This window comes from Papaver somniferum, chromosome 8 (assembly GCF_003573695.1).
Source record: "Papaver somniferum cultivar HN1 chromosome 8, ASM357369v1, whole genome shotgun sequence".
NCBI lineage: Eukaryota > Viridiplantae > Streptophyta > Magnoliopsida > Ranunculales > Papaveraceae > Papaver > Papaver somniferum.
This window is the reverse complement of record NC_039365.1, coordinates 27343164-27354935: the sequence shown is the minus strand read 5'-3', so window position 1 is coordinate 27354935 and position 11772 is coordinate 27343164. Positions and strand designations below refer to the sequence as shown.

Below are 11772 nucleotides of genomic sequence, written 5' to 3'. Positions count from 1 at the left end.
CACTAGCCTACTATCAGACTTCGGATTGGAATGTAGTTGAGATCGAATTAAACCTCCAAGCAGTTCAGACGCAGTTCCTTAGGATGTGAATCAAGGTTTTGGAAATATTGTACGTGTTTGTTTCGAACAACTAATAGGTAATGTAGATATCAAAATAAACTTGTGAAATTATGGTTTATACTTTGCAAACTTGTAGAGATACCTAATCAATTATACAATAGGAACATCTAGATTAAATCTAGAAATATTTTTTAAAACTTATTAAGGAATTTATGAGACACCTTATATGAAGTTTTCTTTCTAATACAGATTTTGACCAACTAGTGTCGGTGTACGATCTTAGATTGAAAAGTATGAATCTAGGGTTTATGATGATCAATCCTTGAATGGTCTTATATCAGAAGAGAGGGACCTTAAAATATACAAGTGTTATTGAATTAAATAGATACTAGTTCCATAACTATCTAAGAAGATTATTACCAACTTGTGCTTCGCGATTCCTAGCAAAGTCAAATTGCCCCACTCTTGTTCTTGAAGAATGGAAGTAGTGGAAAACAACCGTATGAAGCACAATTCTTTTACAAGGGATGGTTTGTATAGCTTAATTATATGAACCCTTTATTATAGTGAATGGTAGCTTTAATCCTGAACAAGTTCGTGAGCTCGTTTCCTTTTTCAAAACTCTCCTTATTTTGAAAGTGTTTCTGATAGACGCATTTTATGTGTCTATTTTGTTCTCAATTATGTGTATTGTTAGTGCTCGATTTTGTACTTATTTGATTATTTTATGTTTTTGTAGGTGTTTTGGAGAAATAAGCTTTTGCGGCAAATTTGGCTCGAAAAGTTGTATTTTCGCTCGTGGGAGAAAATTACTAAAGGCACCCAGAGGACGTGTTAAAGGCACCCCAGAAGTACGTTGGAAGAACCCCAGAAAATATTATTGGCACCAGAAAAATTTACTAAAGACACCTGGAGGACAAATGGTAAAGGGACCCCAACAGTGGATAAGGGGTAACCAAATTACTATTCACACACCATCATTGGTTATGGGGCGACCTTCACCTTCCCATTTGAATAAGAAAATTGGTGGGAAAATATGTTCTTCACATGGAAGATTTGGGTTTGAATTTCGGACGTGTATCAGGGAGACTGAATCGGTGATTTTTATTAGGATGGACTGGATTAAGCAGAACAAGCCTGGTATAGATGTCCAGATCGATTAAATTGGGCCATATCTCGGTAAAACAAGGAAGTTCTATTCTCGGGTTTTGATGGTGTATTTGGGAGTTTACGTGGGAGTTGTGAAGGAGATTTTCAAGGGATTTATTCAGGATAGTGTTCTCACAACTGTTTCACCGGTCTTCTCCTTTTCACCTTTGTAAACACCCTTTTGAGTAATTAAAAATTCTTTGAGCATGTTTCTACCATGATGAACTAATTTTCACATAACCAAGGCAATGGAGGAAGCTATTTACGCATAATTGATGGGTAACTATATTATTTTCTCTAGTTTTAATTTATAATTCACTTAACCACTGCTTTTGCAGAGTTTCAAATTGTTTGCATAATTTTCCTAATTACTTATGATTCAATTTGATAGATTATGATTTATTTAATCAATTGATAATCTATGCTTAGAGGATAATATTTGAGAATATACCTGATTATTTGTGGATTAAGAAATAAAGGACTTAAAACGTAACTAGAGTTTTGAAATATTTTCAAAACATTATTCAAGTGTAATAGTGGAATCTAGTGTTTTAGTTAGTTTTAAAAATCTTGATATCAACTTTAGATTGAGTTTTCTTTATTTAGTTTTAGGAATTTAAGTTAAAAATCTCGTCTTTACAAGTTCGAGAATCAAATCGTATTTACCACTACTTCTACAACACATTAGTTTCCTAAGCTAAAACTCTAACATAAATAATTACTTAGCATAAATTGTATTTTTGTAATTGTCTTTTAATAAATAAGCTAAATTACAATTTAACTTATAAAAGAATATAAAACATCACACACACTTTAATATGACAATCAATTGTGTGTGGAAGAATAACCGCATCTTGCCTAGAAGAGGAAACATCAAAAACTTGACCAAGAAAGACATATAGTCACTTTCTTGCGGTTTAGTCCGTGAACCGTCGGTGGAAGTTCGTGGGTTGTTTCCTATTCACGAACTGCCTTAACAATACATAGTAAGTGTTGCTTTAATAAATCACCCATAACTTCTTTGTTATAACTCGTAATTGAGCAATTATTGGCTCGTTGGATTCGTATATTCATGCACTACAACTTGAGGACCTATTCATGGACAACGGTCATTCTCACTAAAGCATTAGGCTCAAATTTCCTCGTGTGTAAACATAAATGTATATTTATAGTCATAAGAATTCATACAGTGAGCATCATTTTCGATAGATTGGAAAGGTAGAATCAAACAAGAGTTTCAAATGAAATCATTATCAACATACCTTTATTAATGAAGTCCTTGTTGATGTCTCGTTTGTTCTCCAGTCTTCAATCTTTGAGGGTATTTAGTGATTTCTGATACTCAACTACGATACTTTAATCCTAGTCGACTTGACTTTAGTATTAGTAGACTAGAAATAAGGATATAGTTATGTACATATAACTTTGGTAATAAGTTTGAGATAACAAAACTTGCGAGTTCGACTGACCAGTGCTTTAACATTTAAGAAAATCAACTTTTTATTTATATGGATATGTAAACGGATTAGAGAACCGATGATTAATATACCTCCAGAAAATGATCCTCCCGTAGAAGATCTACATGGCCAACTGAACCTTGACATTGCTGAGTCGAACCTTCATCAGATCCATTCTTTGTTATTTGATCTTCTAATGCCTTCATTTATATATCTAACAAGCTAGTTAATGCACTTGTAACACTTGTGATAATATCTTAGCATGAGTATCATTGACATTCTTAGCAAGATCTTCATGTCTCTTCATCAAGGCATTAAACTTCTTATGAATACTATCAAGATCCTTTTTATTCACCATTACAACCAAGGTACTCATAATTGAGTGCTTGGATACCACATGTTGTAAGTTTCATGAACAACTCAAATTCTGCCTAAGAATTGAGAGAGAAAATAAAATAGGGTTTTGATTAAAAAAGAGGATATAAGGATGGGTCAAAAAGCTCCAAGTACGACTCACACAACCTGATTTCTAATCGAAGTTAACAACGACTAATTATAATTAAAACTAATTAACTTGGACACTCCGCGAGAAAGGGCTAGCCCTTAATAGTAACATGACAACCAATTAAACAGAAAATAATTTATGTCGTCGTTGAGTAAGTCAATCGAAATGCAATTTCCTTGGAAATAATCTTTTATTTCTTTTTTACCAAATTATCCATCAATTAGCAAAAAAAAATCAAATCCCATAATCCGTGATTTATAAAGGGAATGCCAATTTTGGCAGGGCTAATACCATTGCATATGGGGCAGAATTTTTTTAACCAATCCTGACCATCGGATCGTTCAAATGGTATAGCCCACCAAAACGGTTATCCCTTCGTAAATTATGCCATAATCTTCATTAGTTTTCTCCATCCCCTCAATGAGCTTCTAATACCCTCCTAGAAGACTTTTTGATTACTAAACCAGCCAAAAGAAGAAAAAGAAAAAATACGAAAATTTGCCTAGCTACCTCACAGGATCAGTGCAAAAATAAATAAAATGAAGGGGTTTTTTGACTATATGTTCCTCTTTATAATTTTAATTACAGATACATTCCTCTAAAAAACAGAATTACAAAAATGTTCCTCTGACAATGTTTTCCATCCGAAATTTCCAAATGAAAAAAACGGTGCCACATCACATGTATTTGCACCCAAAAGTAGACTCTGCCCTTGACATCTAACTCTAGATAGTTAACTACACTAGCTTACGTGGCATCTTGCACAAGTGTCAACATGTCCCTGTCATCTCTTCATGTGCCACCTGGAAGATTACCATGACATGGAAAGTTGTACACGTCATCGTTATCACCCAAATATGACCGTTGAACGGTCATACTATGTTTTTTCTTCTATAAAACCACCATCCATTTATCTGCAGCAGATAAAAATCTCATACAAATCATCTATAATGGATGGAATTATGCAAAAGTTTAATATGAGTGGCATGGTGGAGGTATCTAGCAACAGCAGTTCTAGCAGTGTATGTTCAATGTGTGAAATAGATAATCATCTACCTATTCAGTGGATCTACTCTAAGTGCAAGAATGTACCTTGCAATGGTGTTAGGAGAATGTTGCTGTCTCAAACTGATGAGCATCCTGGTGATAAGTTCTTCAACTGCTCCATCTGCAACTATTTTGAATGGTTTGCATATGCAATAGATGTTGTTAAAGCTTTGGATGTTCAGCTTCCTGCCAATAAGTGCTTCTTTGCTTGTGGTGACATAAACCACCAGTACAATGCCTGTCCATTCCAAAATCAACCTTGTAAGAAGAAAAGCAATGGAAAATACATGTTGAAAGTTTGCAGAAATAAACACAACTACCATTTATGTTACCCGCAATGGAACAACATCTAATGTCAAGACTTCCAGTGGGTCTCTGACGTTGTTTTCGTTGCTGCCAAATCCAAGGAAAGATCTGCTAAGTTGAAGATGGATTACCTGTGTAAGCAATTACAAAGCATTCTACAAATGTAATGAAAATAACAAGAAGTAAAACTAAGTTAATATAATCTACTACTTATATATATAACTGGTCCAAAAAAAAGTATTGAACACCATTATCCTTACAATAAACTGATCAAAAGGATCATAACCCAAGTAGTATTGGAAAGAAACATTAAGGTAAAACAACAACCAACATGGAACCATTCTACTGAGTTGCACAAGTTCCCTTTTTTTGTGGCTTTGGTGCTTGGAAGGTTTGGCTCAAAGTCTGGCTGAACCAACCAGTACCATTAACATACTGGATAAATGTCTGTTGCACAACTCCTCTTTCTCCTCTACCACCCCTTCCACCTCCTCCTCTAGATGCAGGTGCAGAAGATGTTGATGATGCAGTTTGAGATGTTGAGGTTGAGGTTGATGCAGCTGCAGAAGTTGAAGCATATCCTCTGCCTCCCCTAGAAAATATGCCTCTCCTTCTCCTGCTCCTGCTGGAACTGCACTCAGCTGGATCTGAGTAAGTAGTTTCTTGGGTTCCTCCATCTACCATGGATCTTGGTCTCCTTCCTTTATAATTAGAACCAACCTCACCACCAGCACAAGTTCTTCTGTTGTAGCCTATCTGGTTGCATCTCTTACATGTCCTCTATCTCTTCTCAGTCACATGCTCATCATGACCCAACTTCCTCTTCTTAGCAGGTCTTCTTGGTTTCCTCATATATATAGGTGGTTTGACAAAAGGCTCTTGAGGCTACAAACAAAAGAAGGAACACAGAAGAAAATAAGAAGTTAGATCTAGTTATAAATAGAGAAACTCAAGACATAAAGTAACCCTAAATGAACTTGTAAAGAAGTAATAAAAAAAAGGGAACAAGATAAAATTCCCAACAACTAAGAAAGGGAAAAAAAAACAGTAAAGTAAATTATGATGTCACCTCTTCCAAATCTTCTCTCCATCTGAGTAATTGCATTTGGGTGGCATAAGTGGCTTTGTATGCATCCACTTTGTAGTACGGACTACAATAACTAAACAACAGACAAGGGAAACAACTACATGATTAGTAAATGAGAAATGAAAGTAGTTGAGTACATTCAATAAACATACAGACATAAATAATCAAAATTACTCTGCCCAATTAGGTCTTAAAGTCTTCAATACACAGACATCATGCTGACAAGGAAAGCCCCTCAGTTGCCATTGGACACAACTACAAGTCTTATTAATCAGATCAACTTGGAAGACAGAGTTGTGAATATATGTAACTTGATAACTCTGACCATATACAACACTACTAATCCTAAACTGACCAGTGCATTCTTTCATCTTCTCAATCAACTTCTTCAGGTACTAATTGTCCATTTTTCCAGTTCAAAGACAACTGCTTTCTCCTATACCACAAGCCCATTATTGACTGTCCATACATTAAGCCCAAGGTACAAATAGGCTTGTCTCTAAGTTTCTTAATCATGTTATTGAAAGACTCAGAAAAATTATTGTTCATATGTTCACAGCATGAAGAGGGGTCAAAGAATGCTCTAGACCACTGGGTAGGATATCACTACACCATTTTTTCCGATTCGAAACGGTTATTGAGCGTTACGAATCGGGGTTGTAACTGTTCATGACCGTTACGAAAAGGGGTGCTACAAATTTTTTGTAACGGCCCACTAGCCGTTACGATTTTTTTTTGTAACGGCTCTTGTAACAGCGAAGAGCCGTTACTACGTGGCACTGTCGTAACATGCTAGAGCCGTTACGAATTTATTTAGTAACAGAACGTTGTAACAAGCTGAAGCCGCTACGAATTTTTTTGCAACAGTAAAAAAATTACTGCCGGTCAACCTTGACCTGGTCAAAATCAGTCAGCAATAACCAATTTTGACCAGGTCAAGGTTGACCGGCAGCTCTTCTCGGCCGGAATACGTCGGAATTCAAAATAACCACCTGCATACACCTTTCATTTCTCCTTCACAATCAACAATATTTTTTTTCAATCAAATTCATGTTCATTCAATCAATTCTTATCACATTCAAATGGATTCATACAAAATAGAACTTAAATTATTCTAAGTATCAAATAGTAGGGGAGTGTATACAAATTCCCATAAGTATCAGTTCATAGAAATTCCTATGTTCACAAATTTATATAACTTAGACTGTACATAGAAACTTACTGCAAATTTTCTATGTTCGCAGCTAGAGCTGGTAAACCAACTTGAAGCTGCAAATTTTAAGACTTCAAGTTCGAAATCCATGCATAAAGTTATAGATGAAAAGTATCTGCTAAGTTTAAACTTCCTAAGCATATATACCAACCTATGTTAAAAGCAGACAAAACTTCAAAAAAATATAAATTGGGGAGAAGAACAATGAGAAATACTTACTGTGGTTTTGTAATAAGAACAAGCCCATGATTTAGTCATCAAGAGCTTCAACTGAAACTGTAACCACTGATCCAGGCCATCATTGCAATTGGTCCTGAAACAAACCAAAGTCCATAAGCTCTCTCGCACGCGCAACAAACAAAAGTCCCGTAAGAAACATGGAATCTAGAAATATACAAGTTAAGTACTTACCCGGTATTCTAGCAGGTACACAAGTTGATGCCAATCCAGCTGTAGTTCACTTCCCAACAACATAATACCTCGCACGTATAAATTGAAGGTCAGAAACCACACCTCTTAAACTTTATAGTACAAATATAACCAAGTGAAGTACTTACCAGGGATTGATATTTCCCCGGATGGCTACTGCTGCTTCAGCTGACCTTGCGAGAAGTCCCCTGTGCATTCACATATAACAGAACAAAATCCACCCACACATATACAAATAAATGATGAACTGAAAGTGCATATCCATTCATAAGCCGGTTTGTGTTCACATAATTCAGGAAAAAGTTACATCGGACAAAAAAAGTTGCCTCAAGTAAAGTTATTCTTATGCACAACTGCATAAGAGTATGCGTATGAGTCAGCATACATACAAAAGTGTGAACTGCAAAAAAAAAAGGGAAAATAAGCCTAAATACTTGTTATGCAGCACTGCAGAAGTTGCTTCAAGTAAATCTATTCTTATGCACAACTGCATAAGAGTATGCGTATCAGTCAGCATACATACAAAAGTGTGAACTGGAAAAAAAAAGGGGAAAATAAGCCTAAAAACTTGTTGGCACTCACAGTTATTGCATCTGGCTTGGAAATAGTATCGATACACACCTTGGAATGATGTAAGGGTACAGGATCTCCGTGAATTATTTCTCCTAAACCACCAGTACAGATGTTACCAGTTGCAACCACTTGACCCTCGAAGTTCAGTAATGAACAACGCGGCATGCCATGTACTCCTGATGCAGCTGGTGAACTCGTCGCAGCTTGTGGAGATGATAGAGGTGAAGCAGAAACACCCTGTGGAGATGATAGAGGTGAAGCAGAAACACCCTGTGGAGATGGAGATTTTGAGGTGCTGGCCAAGTTTGAGCCAACTGATGCTGGCATTGCAGATTTGATATCTTGAACTATGTGGCATAATTTTTCAATCAATTCATACTATACCTAATCAATTCATATCTACACATTCATATAAAAAAAACACAAATTTTTCTAAGTATCAATTTTTTTTTGTTAAGTATCAAATTCTGAGGGAATACATAGACAGAAATTTACTAAGTTTCAAAGTTCAGTTCACAGAAACTTAAAAAACTTTCTAAGTTCCTAACTTATATCTAAGTTTTCCCATGTCACAGGCTAACAGAAACACAAACACGACTCACATAAAAGCCTTCTCATGCCGCAGACTGCTGCATCTGAAGCAGGATAGACAAAGTTGATGGAATCCAACGCGACAACAGCTATGTATCTTCAATCCAATGGCCATTGCTCTTACAGGATTTCTCTACCAAGAAAGAAGCAGCTACGCAGTACTTCACCTGCAGACACAAAACACTGTTAACAACGGTTTAACAGCGGCAATATGCGACTTGAGAGATCGAGTACCTTATTAATCTTTATCATCACATTCATCAAACACACCAGAACTTCCAACTCTAAAATCCAGTTGCTTCTGATGCTTTAATCTATGACGCTCATCAAAACTTTCCCACCCTTCAAACTGCTTGTGTGACATAATACTTGGATACATAAGACTATCACCTCTTGCACAAGTTTTAGATAAGAAAAAAATAGAATCAAAAGTCAATACCTGATTGAGAATATCAATTGTGATTTCTGTATTATGAAGATCAAGAGTCGAGAGCTGGGTGCACAGTTCGAATAGCATCGAAAGAAGGGATTTGAGGCCATTATTACTCAGATGCAGAGCCTACACAAACATGGGACTAAGTAAATGATGATATGATTCAGATAATTGACAATGGTAGGAAAAAAGAAGATTGGAGTACCTCAAGATTCCGTAAACTCCCAACTGTGTCAGGCAAGTCTACCAAGAGATTTGAGATCAACCTGCACCAAGAACTGAGCTTATCCTGCCACAAAGGCAATAACATGAATAATTTAGAGAGAGCAATTACTTTAACTACGGTAAAATTCACAAAGTGAAAATGGTTATAAACGTGAGTATTACCTGTTGTTATTTACTTTCAAGATTTCCAGACGTGGAAAATTAGTCAGCTTGTTGTTTGCAACATGAAGTTGTGTTAGAGAGATCAAACCACCCAATCAAGACGGTAATGAAGTTAAACTACACAAGATACGTATAGCACGACAAATTACAAACATAATAAAATTACAATCCCCTTCAAATCAAATAAAACCAATACTCTTAAGGAAGACCCACAACCCCATACTTTTTCAGGTATGACCTTCAATTTAAGAGATCTCCTCAGCAGCAAACTGTTGCTCCTCATCCTTGTATGAGACCTCAATCATGGGATTGTCAGCTGGACCGCATAGAACCTTGAATGGCCAGTGCTTCATATCACCTTAGACAATGGTGTTACTGAATCTCCTACCAATCAAAAGCTTGGCATCTGTAAAGCCAAACAATGACATTAGCAACAACTCTTTGACAGCACGCATATTTGCAAACTACCATCAAAACAAATATAACTAAATTCCTATACTATCATATCAGTGCAACTGACTGGATTTATGAATACATGTGCAAAAAAGATTGATACTTGATTCATACACTTAAAGATGAGTTACATGAAAAAAATTGAAACTTATTTAAGCAATGAACCCTACCTATCATGTATAATTATTAAAGAGACATAAACTTAATACTAAACCTTATTTATGCAATGAACATTACATACCACAACTAAAATCGTAAATCAGAATCAGAAATCTAATATGCTCTCAGTTCATATTGAATAATCATAAATAATAACTATGTACATCATATTGAGAAGGTTTATAATCTGTTTACAACGATTCAAATCAAACCCTAATTAAATATGGCTTCGTCTGCAGAGAATCAAACCCAACCCTAAGAATTGCAATACCAAATCAAACGAGTAATAAGAAACCCTAAAATCGATTGAAATACTAAAACCTTAAAATCTAATTAACAAACTGAAATCCTACAGATGATAAATATTTACAGAGATCTGTGAAATCAAAAACCTAAACTTGTGTAACAGATGATTGAAGATCAATTCTTCAAAGATCAGATGATTTGATAACAGAATAGATAAAACCCAAAAACTGATGATGAGAAACTGAAATCGAAACCCTAAACTGATGATGATGATGATTAACAGATGATTGAAGAACTGAAATCTTCAGTTGAGAAGACTTAAAATCAGATGTGGTGCACATCTGAATATCCAGAGGGAAGATAAGAGATGGGTTTACCCGATGAGAAGGGGGAGAAAAAAAGAGAGAGAATGGGAAAAGAGAAATGGGGTTTACTCGATGGGAATGGGGGAAAATCATTTCTTCAAGGGTGAAATTATCCTCTAGCGTAATCCATGTTGGGTGGAAAAAAATGGCACACGATTGAATGGCACACGCGCAAATACACCTGTTACCCGACTCTAGTGTGACCAAGCGTGTGAGCAGCACGCGTAAATAATTAGCCTGTTACGATTCGTAACAGCTGACACTTGTTACGAATCACAAAAAAAATTCGTAACGGCTTCAACCTGTTACAATTAGGTTGTAACGGCTTTTTGTAACTGTCAATTTTGTAACGATTGTTGGGCCGTTACGAATTTTAGTTACTATTCGGCAAAAATGTTGTAGTGGATCCTCATTCATCATATACTGAGCAGCAGCAGCATTTTCCAGCACCAAAGCATCCATATGGAACTGGACAAAAAGAAACATGAAGGTTATTAACAATTTATAACCAATAAAACATTCCATGACATAAACAAGTTACAAAAGAACACGGACAATGGATACAAGTGTTTTATTACCTTCAAGTGGGTGAACTTATAGGCTTTAGCAGCATTCCAGATATGATTATGTATCTTTGAACCCTTGTAGTGAGTCTTCACATTCTTGAACATGTGTCTGCAAGGTCAGAAAAACATGTATTAGAAGGTAAAATACAATGATCACATAATGGTTAAGAAACCTGTAATTATGGTAAAAATAGTGAACATACCTAAAACAATATTTGTGTGGGCTTCCTAGAAATAAAGCACTAACAGCCTCAACCAAACCTTTTTGCCTGTGAGAAATGAAAGTAATTCTTTCATCATCTGATTCAATCAGGGGCTTTAACTGCTTCAAAAACAGATACCAATTCTCAAAACACTCATTTCTAACCACTTGTATGGCTAATGGTACAACCTGGTCATGTGCATCTAAACCAGTTGCAGCCATAAGACAACCTCCCAGCTTTCCAGTAAGGTGACATGCATCAAGACCAACCACTTTTCTGCAACCATTTTTCCACCCATGAATTGGAGCATGAAATGCAATCATCATTTACTCAAAGCAGTTATCCTCCCTGAAACATTATATAAACATTATACAAACAATGTTAGTTATTATATCTTTAACAAGTTACATAAACATTATACAACAATTACATAAAAACATTACACAAACATTATACAAACATTACATAAAAAAAAGAAGGTTATAATTAACAAGTTACCTTCCAAAACTGTAATTTGCTGCAGAACCAGGATTAGTACTTGCC

General features: G+C 35.7%; 1 long non-coding RNA gene across 1 annotated transcript; it reads right to left on the bottom strand.

Annotated features, from left to right (window-relative positions):
* Window positions 1-10842: 10842 nt before the first annotated feature.
* LOC113304057 lies at window positions 10843-11290 on the bottom strand. Its single transcript, XR_003338020.1, has 3 exons — window positions 11230-11290; window positions 11039-11135; window positions 10843-10928 (listed from the first exon to the last, which is right to left on the bottom strand). It is a non-coding gene; the product is annotated as an uncharacterized LOC113304057 (long non-coding RNA).
* Between the last annotated feature and the right edge of the window lie 482 nt (window positions 11291-11772).